The sequence below is a fragment of the Bufo bufo genome, chromosome 4 (assembly GCF_905171765.1).
Source record: "Bufo bufo chromosome 4, aBufBuf1.1, whole genome shotgun sequence".
Taxonomy (NCBI): domain Eukaryota; kingdom Metazoa; phylum Chordata; class Amphibia; order Anura; family Bufonidae; genus Bufo; species Bufo bufo.
The window spans coordinates 597,263,631-597,277,357 of record NC_053392.1 but is presented as its reverse complement, the minus strand read 5'-3'; the positions used below and the strand labels follow the sequence as shown (position 1 = coordinate 597,277,357).

Sequence of the window (13,727 nt, the reverse complement as noted above, 5' to 3'; positions counted from 1 at the left end):
ACATAGCCCCCCCATAGCATACAATGCAACACAGCCCCCATATACAACCCAGACACCTCTTTAGAACACAGCCTCCCGATACAACCAGATCCCCCTCCCTCACCCATACCACCATCTCAGTGTGCAACCTCACACAGTCCCCTCACATACAAACCAGACACCGCCCTATTACACAGCCCTTGCATTTCAGCATACAATCAAACACAGCCTCCCTACAACCAGGTACCCCCTCCTTTAGCATTCACACAGCCCCCCACCATCTCAGTGAACACTTCCTCACATCCCCCCCATATACAACACAGACACCTCTCTAGAACACAGACCCCCAGTCTCAGCATAAAATGCAACACAGCCCCCCCCCCCCTCATACAACCAGATACACCCTCCTTCAGCATCCATTACCACCCTGACCATCTCGGTGTACAGCCCCTCACAGCACATCCCCAACATTTTCAGTACAAAATAAGTATATTAGGGTTCCGCGTACTTCTACTGCGCTGCAGGGTTTTTTAGTTCATTCCCGCTGACACTCGCGAGCTCCATGATGCATGTGAAAAAGCATGCGTCTCGCCTGTTTCCGATCCACGTGATCTAGGAGTGCCACGTGATGTTGTGAGGTCACCAGGTCCTTACCGGATATAGTATTTAGCCATTACCCTTCCAGTCACGTGATGTTGTGACGTCAGGAGGTCCTTACGGAGTATAGTATTTAGCCTTTAGGCTACTTTCACACTTGTGGCAGAGGATTCCGGCAGGGAATTCCGTCGCCGGACGCATTTGTGACACGGATCCGTCTGACAAATGCATTGCAATACCGGATCCGTCTTTTACAGTTATTATCCAGAAAAAAGGATCAGGTATTTATCTTTTTCACATTTTTAAAGGTCTGCGCATGTGCGGACCCGAAGAATGGATCCGTCAATGCGGCAATTTTAATCCGTTCAGGATGCATCAGGATGTCTTCAGTTCAGTCATTTTGACTGATCAGGCAAAAGAGAAAACCACAGCATGCTACGGTTTTATCCCTGCCTAAAAAAACTGAAGACTTGCCTGAATGCCGGATCAGGCATTTTTTTCCATAGGAATGTATTAGTGCCGAATCCGGGCAGACCGAAAAAATGGTGAAAAAAATAAATGACGGATCCGTTTTGCCGGATGAAACCGGAAAGACGGATCCGGCATTTCAATGCATTTTTCTGACTGATCAGGATCCTGATCAGTCTTACAAATGCCATGAGTTGGCATACGTTTTGGAACTGCTTGCCGGATCACTCTGCCGCAAGTGTGAAAGTAGCCTAATGCCGGATCCGGCATTTAGGCAAGTGTTCAGGATTTTTGGCCGGAGAGAAAAACGCAGCATGCTGCGGTATTTTCTCCGGCCAAAACCCGTACAGTGACTGAACTGAAGACGTCCTGATGCATCCTGAACGGATTTCTCTCAATTCAGAATGCATTAGGATAAAACTGCTCAGTTTTATTCTGGTATTGAGCCCCTAAGATAGAACTCAATATCGGAAAAGAAAACCGCTAGTGTGAAAGTACCAAACCTATTCATCACACGTTGTAGAGCCTGACTCCTCCCACTCAGGATCACATGGTCATGACATCATCACAGGTCCTTTACCTCAACTAAGCTGTCTGAAGCATGACTCCTCCCACACTAGAATCACATGGTCATGACATCATCACAGGTGCTTTACCTCAACTAGGAGCTGTCTGAAGCATGACTCCTCCCACACTAGATCACATGGTCATGACATCATCACAGGTCCTTTACCTCAGCTAAGCTGTCTGAAGCATGACTCCTCCCACACTAGATCACATGGTCATAACATCATCACAGGTCCTTTACCTCTTCCAGCAGCACAGCCTGGAGCCTGACTCCTCCCACACAGGATCACCTTGGTGATGTAATGTGACTCTGAGATCGGTGGTGATAAGTGAGGTTCAGGTAAGTGTCCTGTGTGCTGGGGGCGGGGCGTCCTCTTCATGTTCTGTGCGGTCTCCTGTGCGGGTCAGGATTAGGGACAGGTTTACAGTCAGGGAGGTTTTTAGAACAACTTGGGGGCGGGGCTCCATCCTCTCAGAAGCCCATACATTCTAGGTGGGTACATGTTGTGTCCAGCAGGGCAGGTAGGTGTGTAGTCACCGCCAGTGTCTGTCAGGATTACTGGGGCAGAGGGGGCATTAACCCCTTCACCGCCAGCTCTCTCGGCCAGGCACAGTCAGCCTCCGCCAGCACTCAGCCCACTAGGCACTAGGCTAGCCCAGGGACTGACTAAGGGACAGGAGCAGCACCTGGGTCTATCTGAGTGTAATCTATATGTACAGGTATATACATAGTCATCCTCCTGTGTATTATAGTATAGACTATGCTGGTATAACCTGGGTCTATCTGAGTGTAATCTATATGTACAGGTGTATACATAGTCATCCTTCTGTGTATTATAGTATAGACTATGCTGGTATAACCTGGGTCTATCTGAGTGTAATCTATATGTACAGGTGTATACATAGTCATCCTCCTGTGTATTATAGTATATACTATGCTGGTATAACCTGGGTCTATCTGAGTGTAATCTATATGTACAGGTATATACATAGTCATCCTCCTGTGTATTATAGTATATACTATGCTGGTATAACCTGGGTCTATCTGAGTGTAATCTGTATGTACAGGTATATACATAGTCATCTTCCTGTGTATTATAGTATAGACTATGCTGGTATAACCTGGGTCTATCTGAGTGTAATCTATATGTACAGGTATATACATAGTCATCCTCCTGTGTATTATAGTATATACTATGCTGGTATAACCTGGGTCTATCTGAGTGTAATCTATATGTACAGGTATATACATAGTCATCTTCCTGTGTATTATAGTATATACTATGCTGGTATAACCTGGGTATATCTGAGTGTCATCTATATGTACAGGTATATACATAGTCATCTTCCTGTGTATTATAGTATATACTATGCTGGTATAACCTGGGTCTATCTGAGTGTAATCTATATGTACAGGTATATACATAGTCATCCTCCTGTGTATTATAGTATATACTGTGCTGGTATAACCTGGGTCTATCTGAGTGTAATCTATATGTACAGGTGTATACATAGTCATCCTCCTGTGTATTATAGTATATACTGTGCTGGTATAACCTGGGTCTATCTGAGTGTAATCTATATGTACAGGTATATACATAGTCATCCTCCTGTGTATTATAGTATATACTGTGCTGGTATAACCTGGGTCTATCTGAGTGTCATCTATATGTACAGGTATATACATAGTCATCCTCCTGTGTATTATAGTATATACTATGCTGGTATAACCTGGGTCTATCTGAGTGTAATCTGTATGTACAGGTATATACATAGTCATCCTCCTGTGTATTATAGTATATACTATGCTGGTATAACCTGGGTCTATCTGAGTGTAATCTATATGTACAGGTGTATACATAGTCATCCTCCTGTGTATTATAGTATATACTATGCTGGTATAACCTGGGTCTATCTGAGTGTAATCTATATGTACAGGTGTATACATAGTCATCCTCCTGTGTATTATAGTGTATACTATGCTGGTATAACCTGGGTATATCTGAGTGTAATCTATATGTACAGGTATATACATAGTCATCCTCCTGTGTATTATAGTATAGACTATGCTGGTATAACCTGGGTCTATCTGAGTGTAATCTATATGTACAGGTGTATACATAGTCATCCTCCTGTGTATTATAGTATATACTATGCTGGTATAACCTGGGTCTATCTGAGTGTAATCTATATGTACAGGTATATACATAGTCATCCTCCTGTGTATTATAGTATATACTGTGCTGGTATAACCTGGGTCTATCTGAGTGTAATCTATATGTACAGGTATATACATAGTCATCTTCCTGTGTATTATAGTATATACTATGCTGGTATAACCTGGGTATATCTGAGTGTCATCTATATGTACAGGTATATACATAGTCATCTTCCTGTGTATTATAGTATATACTATGCTGGTATAACCTGGGTCTATCTGAGTGTAATCTATATGTACAGGTATATACATAGTCATCCTCCTGTGTATTATAGTATATACTCTGCTGGTATAACCTGGGTCTATCTGAGTGTAATCTATATGTACAGGTATATACATAGTCATCCTCCTGTGTATTATAGTATATACTATGCTGGTATAACCTGGGTCTATCTGAGTGTAATCTATATGTACAGGTGTATACATAGTCATCCTCCTGTGTATTATAGTATATACTGTGCTGGTATAACCTGGGTCTATCTGAGTGTCATCTATATGTACAGGTATATACATAGTCATCCTCCTGTGTATTATAGTATATACTGTGCTGGCATAACCTGGGTCTATCTGAGTGTCATCTATATGTACAGGTATATACATAGTCATCCTCCTGTGTATTATAGTGTATACTATGCTGGTATAACCTGGGTATATCTGAGTGTAATCTATATGTACAGGTGTATACATAGTCATCCTCCTGTGTATTATAGTATATACTATGCTGGTATAACCTGGGTCTATCTGAGTGTAATCTATATGTACAGGTGTATACATAGTCATCCTCCTGTGTATTATAGTATATACTATGCTGGTATAACCTGGGTCTATCTGAGTGTAATCTATATGTACAGGTATATACATAGTCATCCTCCTGTGTATTATAGTATATACTATGCTGGTATAACCTGGGTCTATCTGAGTGTAATCTATATGTACAGGTATTGTGACAGGAACAGGGGGAAAGTAGTAGAAGGAGTCTACATTTCACCTAGGTTCCTCTCCTATACGTTCTAAAAAGCAGCCAGGGAATTGACAGCAAGGAAAACTAGGTTTTCTCTTTGCAAGGGTTTTGTTATAAAACCTGGTTAGAAGGGCCTGGCTGCTTGGAGCAGGGAGAGTTGGGTGGGTCCCTGCTCCAATTAGCCACTCCAGGTATTCAGGGTAACTGTGGCTAATCACCTTGGAACCTGAGTGTGCTATAAAAGGGCAAACAGCTCACTAGCTGATCTCTCTGCTCCTGGGAAGAACCCTGCTGGGTGAGTGAAAAACAACAGTGTGTTTTGTTGATGGAGCTGGGCACAAGGCTCAGTTTCATGTAGTTAGGGACTACTGCCTGTTTAGAAGTAGTGGCCAGACGGCCAGGTATTTCATTTGTTTTGAACTGTTTTGTTTAATTCTTTTTCTGCAAAAATCAATAAAACTGGCTGAGGCCAGTTGCACCATACTTGCTTGGACTGGACTGTGTTTTATGTGCCTATAGCGCCCGTCTATCCCAGGAGACGGCGGTCCTGTGAGCTAATCCCGCTACATATGGTGGAGGATGCGGGCACAAAAATCCAGCAAGTTTTATCCTGGGTTAAGTCTGCTGTTCTGAAAAAAACTAACAGTGCAGATATGGAGGAAGTGCTGAAACAGCTGATCCAGGCTAACATACAGCTCCAAAAGGCGAATGCTAACCAGCAGGAAACCAATCGGTTGTTCATAGAGACTACGCAAGCTGGTTTCAGAGAACAGCAATCGCTTAATAAAAGTCTGGTGGAGCAGATAGCGGTGCTGGCTGAAAGGCCCCATGTCCAGGAGGAATCCATCTCTGTGGGGAGGAGAGTGAAAGCTTCCCTTCAAAAAATGGTAGCAGGGGATGATGTGGAGACCTACCTCACCATTTTTGAAAGAGCCGCTGAAAGAGAGAAACTCCCAGCCGAACAGTGGGTAGACACCCTTGCTCCTTTTCTGAGTGGGGAGCCACAGAAAGCCTACTATGATTTGAGTGAGCAGGATGCCAGACAGTACCCAAAACTGAAAGCAGAAATTCTCGCTCGCTTGGGTGTAACATCTGCAGTCAGAGCCCAGCGGGTGCACAACTGGACTTTCCAATTGGATAAACCAGCGAGGTCGCAAATGTATGATCTTTTTCACCTGGCTAAAAAATGGCTACAGCCAGAGGTATCTACAGCCACTCAGGTGGTGGAAAGAGTGGTCCTGGACCGGTTTGTTCGTGCTCTACCAGTTCGGATACAGCGCTGTGTGGGACAAGCAGACCCCAGGGATGTGGATCAACTCGTCGCCCTAGTGGAGCGGTATCTGAACACAGAGGAGTATCTCCAAGACCTCTCTCCTACTTGGCCGGCCCCAGGGAGCCAGAAGTCTACTGATCGCGGTAAGACTGTTCCTAATCTAAAAGGGGCGAGGGAGGGCCGTAAAGTAGGAACTGAGACTGACCTATTAGCCAGACCTCTTAAGCCAGTTAGCACTAGACAGCCTTGGGCGATCAAAAACATTGTTTGCTGGCGATGTCAAGGACTGGGCCACGTGGCTGCCAACTGTCCTTTGGCTGATGAGCCTATGGAGTGTGACAGTGGGCGGAGGAGGTCATTGTTTGCGGGACCTGCCTACTCTGCCTTGCCGACCCCAGATATGGAGCGACAAACTTGCAGCTTGGTGATTGAAGGACACTCAGTTCAAGCTCTGTTGGACTCTGGTAGTCTAGTGACTCTTGTGCATGGCAGCCTGGTGGACACTAGGAAGCTGCAAAAGAGACAGATGGGGGTCATCTGCATACATGGGGATACAAAAGAGTACCCCACTGCTATAGTCTCTTTTGAAACCCCGTGCGGGAAAGTAACCCATGAAGTGGGGGTTGTAAACAGTCTGTTGCATACTGTCATTGTGGGGTGTGATTTTCCTCTGTTTTGGAAAATGTGGAATATGCTTGATAAGTGTTTAAGTGGGTCTGCTGTAGATCCCATTCCCCTGGCTGAGACTGAAAATGTGCAAACAGTAGGGGTGACCCAGAGTGAAACCGAGAATTTTCCCTTAGCAGTGCTTGCAGGTGATACTGATGATGTCCCGGAAATTGGTCTCCCTGACTTGCCAGTCTCCAATGATAACTTTGGGACAGCTCAACTCAGGGACCCTACATTAACCCACGCATGGCAAAATGTGAAAGTGGTCAATGGGGTACCTCAAGATACTGGGGTAGAGAAAATATTTCCCCATTTTTCTGTAGAGAATGAACTCTTATATAGAGTTGATGAGCAAAATGGACAAGTTGTGGAGCAACTTGTGGTCCCAAAATCGCATCGCCAAAAGGTGATGGATCTAGCCCATTCACATGTGCTAGGAGGGCACTTGGCTTATGGAAAAACCAAAGACCGGATTTTGCAGAGGTTTTATTGGCCCGGGGTACATAAAGAGATAAAAGAATACTGTGATTCATGCCCAGAGTGTCAATTACACAACCCGGTAGCGACCTTTAGGAGTCCGTTAGTGCCACTCCCGATTATTGAAACTCCCTTTGAGAGGATTGCAATGGATTTGGTGGGACCTCTTGTTAAGTCTGCCAGAGGTCACCAATACATTTTGGTTGTCCTTGATTATGCTACCCGCTATCCTGAAGCAATACCTCTAAGGAAAACCTCTGCAAAAGTGATAGCCAAGGAGTTGTTCCAGATGTTTACTAGAGTGGGCATACCTAAAGAAGTACTCACTGACCAGGGGACGCCCTTTATGTCAAAGGTTACAAAAGAGTTGTGTAAACTGTTGAAAATAACTCACTTGCGTACCTCAGTTTATCACCCCCAAACGGATGGATTAGTCGAAAGGTTCAACAAAACCTTAAAAGGGATGCTCAGAAAAGTGGTGGCACAGGATGGGAAAGACTGGGATTGTCTTTTACCATATCTTATGTTTTCTGTACGGGAGGTGCCTCAAGCATCTACCGGATTTTCTCCGTTCGAGTTAGTGTATTGTCGGCACCCTCGGGGTCTTTTAGATATTGCCAAAGAGACCTGGGAGAGTGAGGCTACACCCTACAAAAGTGTGATTGAACACTTGTCCCAAATGCAGGAAAGGATTGGAAAAGTAATGCCCATTGTAAAAGAACACTTGCTGCAGGCCCAGGAGAGTCAGTCCCGGGTTTACAACAGGTCGGCTAAAGTAAGAAACTTCAACCCTGGGGATAGGGTATTAATCCTTGTCCCCACAGTAGAAAGTAAATTTTTGGCCAAATGGCAAGGACCTTATGAAATAGTTGAGAAGGTTGGAGAGGTGAATTACCGGGTTCACCAACCAGGTAGACGTAAGCCATACCAAATTTATCATGTGAACCTAATCAAACCCTGGAAGGACCGAGAGGTGTTAGCAGCTTACAGCAGTGGGAAAAAGGAATGTAGCGTTGAGATACCAGAGGTAAAAATTGCAGAAACTTTGTCGGGATCTCAAACCCAAGAGGCAAAGGAGTTTGTACAGAAAAATAAAGATGTATTTTCTGAGCTACCTGGTCGAACAGATATAATTAAACATGATATTGTAACCGAAGCAGGGGTCAGAGTCAACCAAAAGCCTTATAGAATACCTGAGGCTAGACGTAAAGCTGTCTCCCAAGAAGTCCAAACAATGCTTCAGTTAGGGGTTATAGAGGAGTCCCATAGTGACTGGTCTAGTCCTATAGTCTTGGTTCCCAAACCTGATGGCACCATACGTTTCTGTAATGACTTCAGGAAACTGAACACTGTCTCAAAGTTTGATGCTTACCCAATGCCTCGAGTGGATGAGCTGATTGATAGGCTCGGTAATGCTAGGTTCTTTACCACATTAGATCTTACAAAAGGTTACTGGCAAGTACCGTTGACTGAGGGGGCCAAAGAAAAAACTGCTTTTAGTGTCCCTGATGGCCATTTTCAGTATGTAGTCCTTCCCTTTGGTTTGCATGGGGCCCCGGCCACATTTCAGAGGATGATGGACAAAATTTTAAGACCACATTGTAGATACGCAGCTGCCTATTTAGACGATGTGATAATCCATAGCACGGATTGGGAAAGTCATCTACCCAGGGTAGAAGCCGTCCTGAATTCTATTAGGGAAGCAGGGTTGACAGCGAATCCAAAAAAATGTGCCATTGGGCAAGAAGAGGCAAAGTACTTGGGGTACATGATTGGGCGAGGAGTTATAAAACCTCAAATAAACAAAGTGGAAGCCATCCAGAGCTGGCCAAGGCCTTTGAACAAAAAACAAGTCAGAGCATTCCTAGGTTTAACTGGTTATTATAGGCGTTTTATTGAAAATTTTGCCAGCATTGCGAGCCCTTTAACAGACCTTACAAAAGGGAAGGATTCAACCATGGTCAAATGGACCACGGAAGCGGAACAGGCCTTTCAGAACCTGAAGCAGGCTCTATGTGCCCACCCAGTGTTAGTCACACCAGATTTTAAAAAGGAGTTCATTGTGCAAACAGATGCCTCGGATGTTGGTATAGGGGCTGTGTTGTCGCAAGTAAGGGCTGGGGAAGAGCATCCTGTAGTGTACTTGAGTAAAAAATTAAATGAACATGAAAAGAAATACTCCATTGTAGAAAAGGAGTGTTTGGCAGTTAAGTGGGCCATAGAAGCTCTCAGGTATTATTTGGTAGGGAGAACATTCAAACTGGTAACTGACCATGCCCCCCTTAAATGGATGTGCCAAAACCGTGAGAAAAACAGGCGAGTGACCCGATGGTTCATGTCTCTTCAAGATTATAGTTTTACAGTTGAACATAGGCCCGGGCGTCAGCTTGGAAACGCTGATGCCCTGTCCAGGATGTACTGTTTAAGGGCACAGAGTGTTCCTACCCCAAGGTCGAAACAGGGGGGGAGGATATGTGACAGGAACAGGGGGAAAGTAGTAGAAGGAGTCTACATTTCACCTAGGTTCCTCTCCTATACGTTCTAAAAAGCAGCCAGGGAATTGACAGCAAGGAAAACTAGGTTTTCTCTTTGCAAGGGTTTTGTTATAAAACCTGGTTAGAAGGGCCTGGCTGCTTGGAGCAGGGAGAGTTGGGTGGGTCCCTGCTCCAATTAGCCACTCCAGGTATTCAGGGTAACTGTGGCTAATCACCTTGGAACCTGAGTGTGCTATAAAAGGGCAAACAGCTCACTAGCTGATCTCTCTGCTCCTGGGAAGAACCCTGCTGGGTGAGTGAAAAACAACAGTGTGTTTTGTTGATGGAGCTGGGCACAAGGCTCAGTTTCATGTAGTTAGGGACTACTGCCTGTTTAGAAGTAGTGGCCAGACGGCCAGGTATTTCATTTGTTTTGAACTGTTTTGTTTAATTCTTTTTCTGCAAAAATCAATAAAACTGGCTGAGGCCAGTTGCACCATACTTGCTTGGACTGGACTGTGTTTTATGTGCCTATAGCGCCCGTCTATCCCAGGAGACGGCGGTCCTGTGAGCTAATCCCGCTACAGTATATACATAGTCATCCTCCTGTGTATTATAGTATAGACTATGCTGGTATAACCAGGGTCTATCTGAGTGTAATCCATATGTACAGGTATATACATAGTCATCCTCCTGTGTATTATAGTATATACTATGCTGGTATAACCTGGGTCTATCTGAGTGTAATCTATATGTACAGGTATATACATAGTCATCCTCCTGTGTATTATAGTATATACTATGCTGGTATAACCTGGGTCTATCTGAGTATAATCCATATGTACAGGTATATACATAGTCATCCTCCTGTGTATTATAGTATATACTATGCTGGTATAACCTGGGTCTATCTGAGTGTAATCTATATGTACAGGTGTATACATAGTCATCCTCCTGTGTATTATAGTATATACTATGCTGGTATAACCTGGGTCTATCTGAGTGTAATCTATATGTACAGGTGTATACATAGTCATCCTCCTGTGTATTATAGTATAGACTATGCTGGTATAACCTGGGTCTATCTGAGTGTAATCTATATGTACAGGTGTATACATAGTCATCCTCCTGTGTATTATAGTATATACTATGCTGGTATAACCTGGGTCTATCTGAGTGTAATCTATATGTACAGGTATATACATAGTCATCCTCCTGTGTATTATAGTATATACTATGCTGGTATAACCAGGGTCTATCTGAGTGTAATCCATATGTACAGGTATATACATAGTCATCCTCCTGTGTATTATAGTATATACTATGCTGGTATAACCTGGGTCTATCTGAGTGTAATCCATATGTACAGGTATATACATAGTCATCCTCCTGTGTATTATAGTATATACTATGCTGGTATAACCTGGGTCTATCTGAGTGTAATCTATATGTACAGGTGTATACATAGTCATCCTCCTGTGTATCATAGTATAGACTATGCTGGTATAACCTGGGTATATCTGAGTATAATTCTATATGTACAGGTATATACATAGTCATCCTCCTGTGTATTATAGTATATACTATGCTGGTATAACCTGGGTCTATCTGAGTGTCATCTATATGTACAGGTATATACATAGTCATCCTCCTGTGTATTATAGTATATACTATGCTGGTATAACCTGGGTCTATCTGAGTGTAATCTATATGTACAGGTATATACATAGTCATCCTCCTGTGTATTATAGTATATACTATGCTGGTATAACCTGGGTCTATCTGAGTATAAGTCTATATGTACAGGTATATACATAGTCATCCTCCTGTGTATTATAGTATAGACTATGCTGGTATAACCTGGGTATATCTGAGTATAATTCTATATGTACAGTGCAGGTATGTACATAGTCTTCTTTTAGGCCGCCAGACTAAAAGTACTACATGTCCGACTTTTCCGTCTGGCGGCCTCACGCCGTGCACTGCCATGCTGCGCTGTAGCTCCACTCCCGCTATAGTCAATGGGGAGTGGCAGTCCGGCGAAATAGCGGCAGGACGGATCTGACAGGGTGAACAGCCTGTCGGATCCGTCCTGCCGCAAGTGTGAAAGTACCTTAACAGTCCTTACAGGAAAATTCTGGCACCGGCAAGGGAACTAAAATACCAGCCTTGCTGGTGAACTACTGGCCGGGTGGCAACCCAAGCCATAGAACAGACATATGATAGTTTTGTTCCGCATCCAATTCCCATTATTGGGGGATTGGATGCGGCCCCTTAATTACAATGGGGCCACAAGAGATGCAGACAGCACACTGTGCGCTGTCTGCATCTTTTTCCGCTCCATTGAAACTAAGGGGTCCGCATCCAATGCCCCAATAATGGGAATTGGATGCGGAACAAAACTATCATGGTTTGATGGGGCTTAATCACTTTATTTAATCAGGTTACCTAAAGAAGATGGCCCAGGAGAGATGGGAAGGACTGGAGTCCTTTCCTGCAGTCAGTGACGTGTTCCCACCTCTCTGTAGCCCTCTCCACGCCCCCCTTCCTTCCCAAATGTGACATTTATTTCATTGGTGGCAGTGGTGATGTCCCTCCCCTCTCCAGCAGCACGTAAGTCTCCTTTGGAGCTTGAAGCTCCCTTACGTGCTGCCGCTGCTGCAGGGGAGGAGGGACCTGTGAGCGCACGGAGGGAGAAAGCGCTGGTGCCTGCATGTGGAGGGAGCCGTCTCTCACTGCGCCCCTGGGAAGGAAGAAGTGCGCCGGTAAGCTCCTCCTCCTGCACGCGCTACATGTGGAGGGAGCCCTGTCTCACTGCGCTCTGGGACAGGCGGAAGTGCGCCGGTAAGCTCCTCATCCTGCACGGTACAGTGTGCAGGAGAGGAGGAGCGCTCTGAAGGATGGTCGGGGTCCGCCAGTTGAGTACCCCTGCTATATGCTATAAGCTCTCTATTTTCTGTCACATCTGTGTGCAAGAGGAAGTTCTCCCTCCTCCCCCTTCCAGATCGGTGAAGCTATTACTTTCTGTTTCTTTGAAGCTGCTTGCTTGAGCTGAACGGAAACCATCTTGAGGCACATAATAAAGCAGAAAGCAAGATTCTTGTTATAGGCGTTGGCTGGGTGCCTGGCCGCCATTTTAGCTAAAGCTTAGTTCTCAACAAGCAAGTATCCATTTTGTCTCAATAGTCCATAACAGTCCCCCCTTTGGAGACTTGATTGTAGACTTCCCCTTACCTAGCGAATTTCCTGGGCATACCATTCGTATCCTCTTCACCCGCAGTGGCGACAACCTACCCCTTCTAGGTAGGCTCCCGGTTACTCAGACTTGTGATCATACCCCTGGGATTCATCTCACCCTATCTCAGCCAGGCATCATAGTGAGGAGGGGGAACCGTGTTGAATGGCATTTACTATTGTTCTTCCTCATCGTAGAGAAGCATGATGGGTCGCTCATCAGTTTTCTTCATTCTTTTTGAAAGGCGGGTCACACAAGTAAGAACAAGCTTAATTACCATGTATATCACCAATAGTATTAGGGCTACTTGTAATATTCCTTGGACAATTCCCATGAGCCAAACCCCAATACCTTTAAACCAATTGGCGGGGTTAAGGAAGGAGAAGGTATCAGACCACCATGTATCTTCATCAGCTTTATGTGCGTCCAGCCATTTATCCCTTAGATCCGCCATTTTCTTTAGACCTACCTTAACTTGCAAATTACCCTGCGGGTCTATGTAATGGCAACAAGCGGGTCCCACAACCTGGCACATACCTCCATCTTTAGCTAGAACTAATGTGTGTTGGTTGGTGACAATGATCAACTGGTTTTGCACAATGTTCGAGGTATTCATAAGTCTCATCACTTCCCATATTTGATCATGTAGATAATCAGTTGCCACCACCAAATGATCCCACATCTGCACTATCATGGGATATATGAAAAGGTTACTAATAATTTTATTGGAAATTGTAACGGTCACGTACACACACACATGCAGGGGGGAGGATAGTGACCACTGCGCTCCACCCTCACCCCTGGCCCTG

At 44.5% G+C, this 13,727-nt stretch overlaps 1 protein-coding gene across 8 annotated transcripts in view; it reads left to right on the top strand.

Moving 5' to 3' along the window:
* LOC120999536 (zinc finger protein OZF-like) overlaps positions 1–13,727 on the top strand; it is a 2,085,412-nt gene that overhangs the window by 268,050 nt on the left and 1,803,635 nt on the right. Inside the window, exon 1 of one of the 8 annotated variants that reach the window (XM_040430493.1) lies at positions 1,906–1,951. The exons of the other annotated variants lie outside the window; for them this stretch is intronic. The gene's annotated coding sequence lies outside the window, so the exon portion shown is untranslated. Of the gene's footprint in view, positions 1–1,905; positions 1,952–13,727 lie in introns of those variants that run through there. 8 annotated transcript variants of the gene reach the window in all.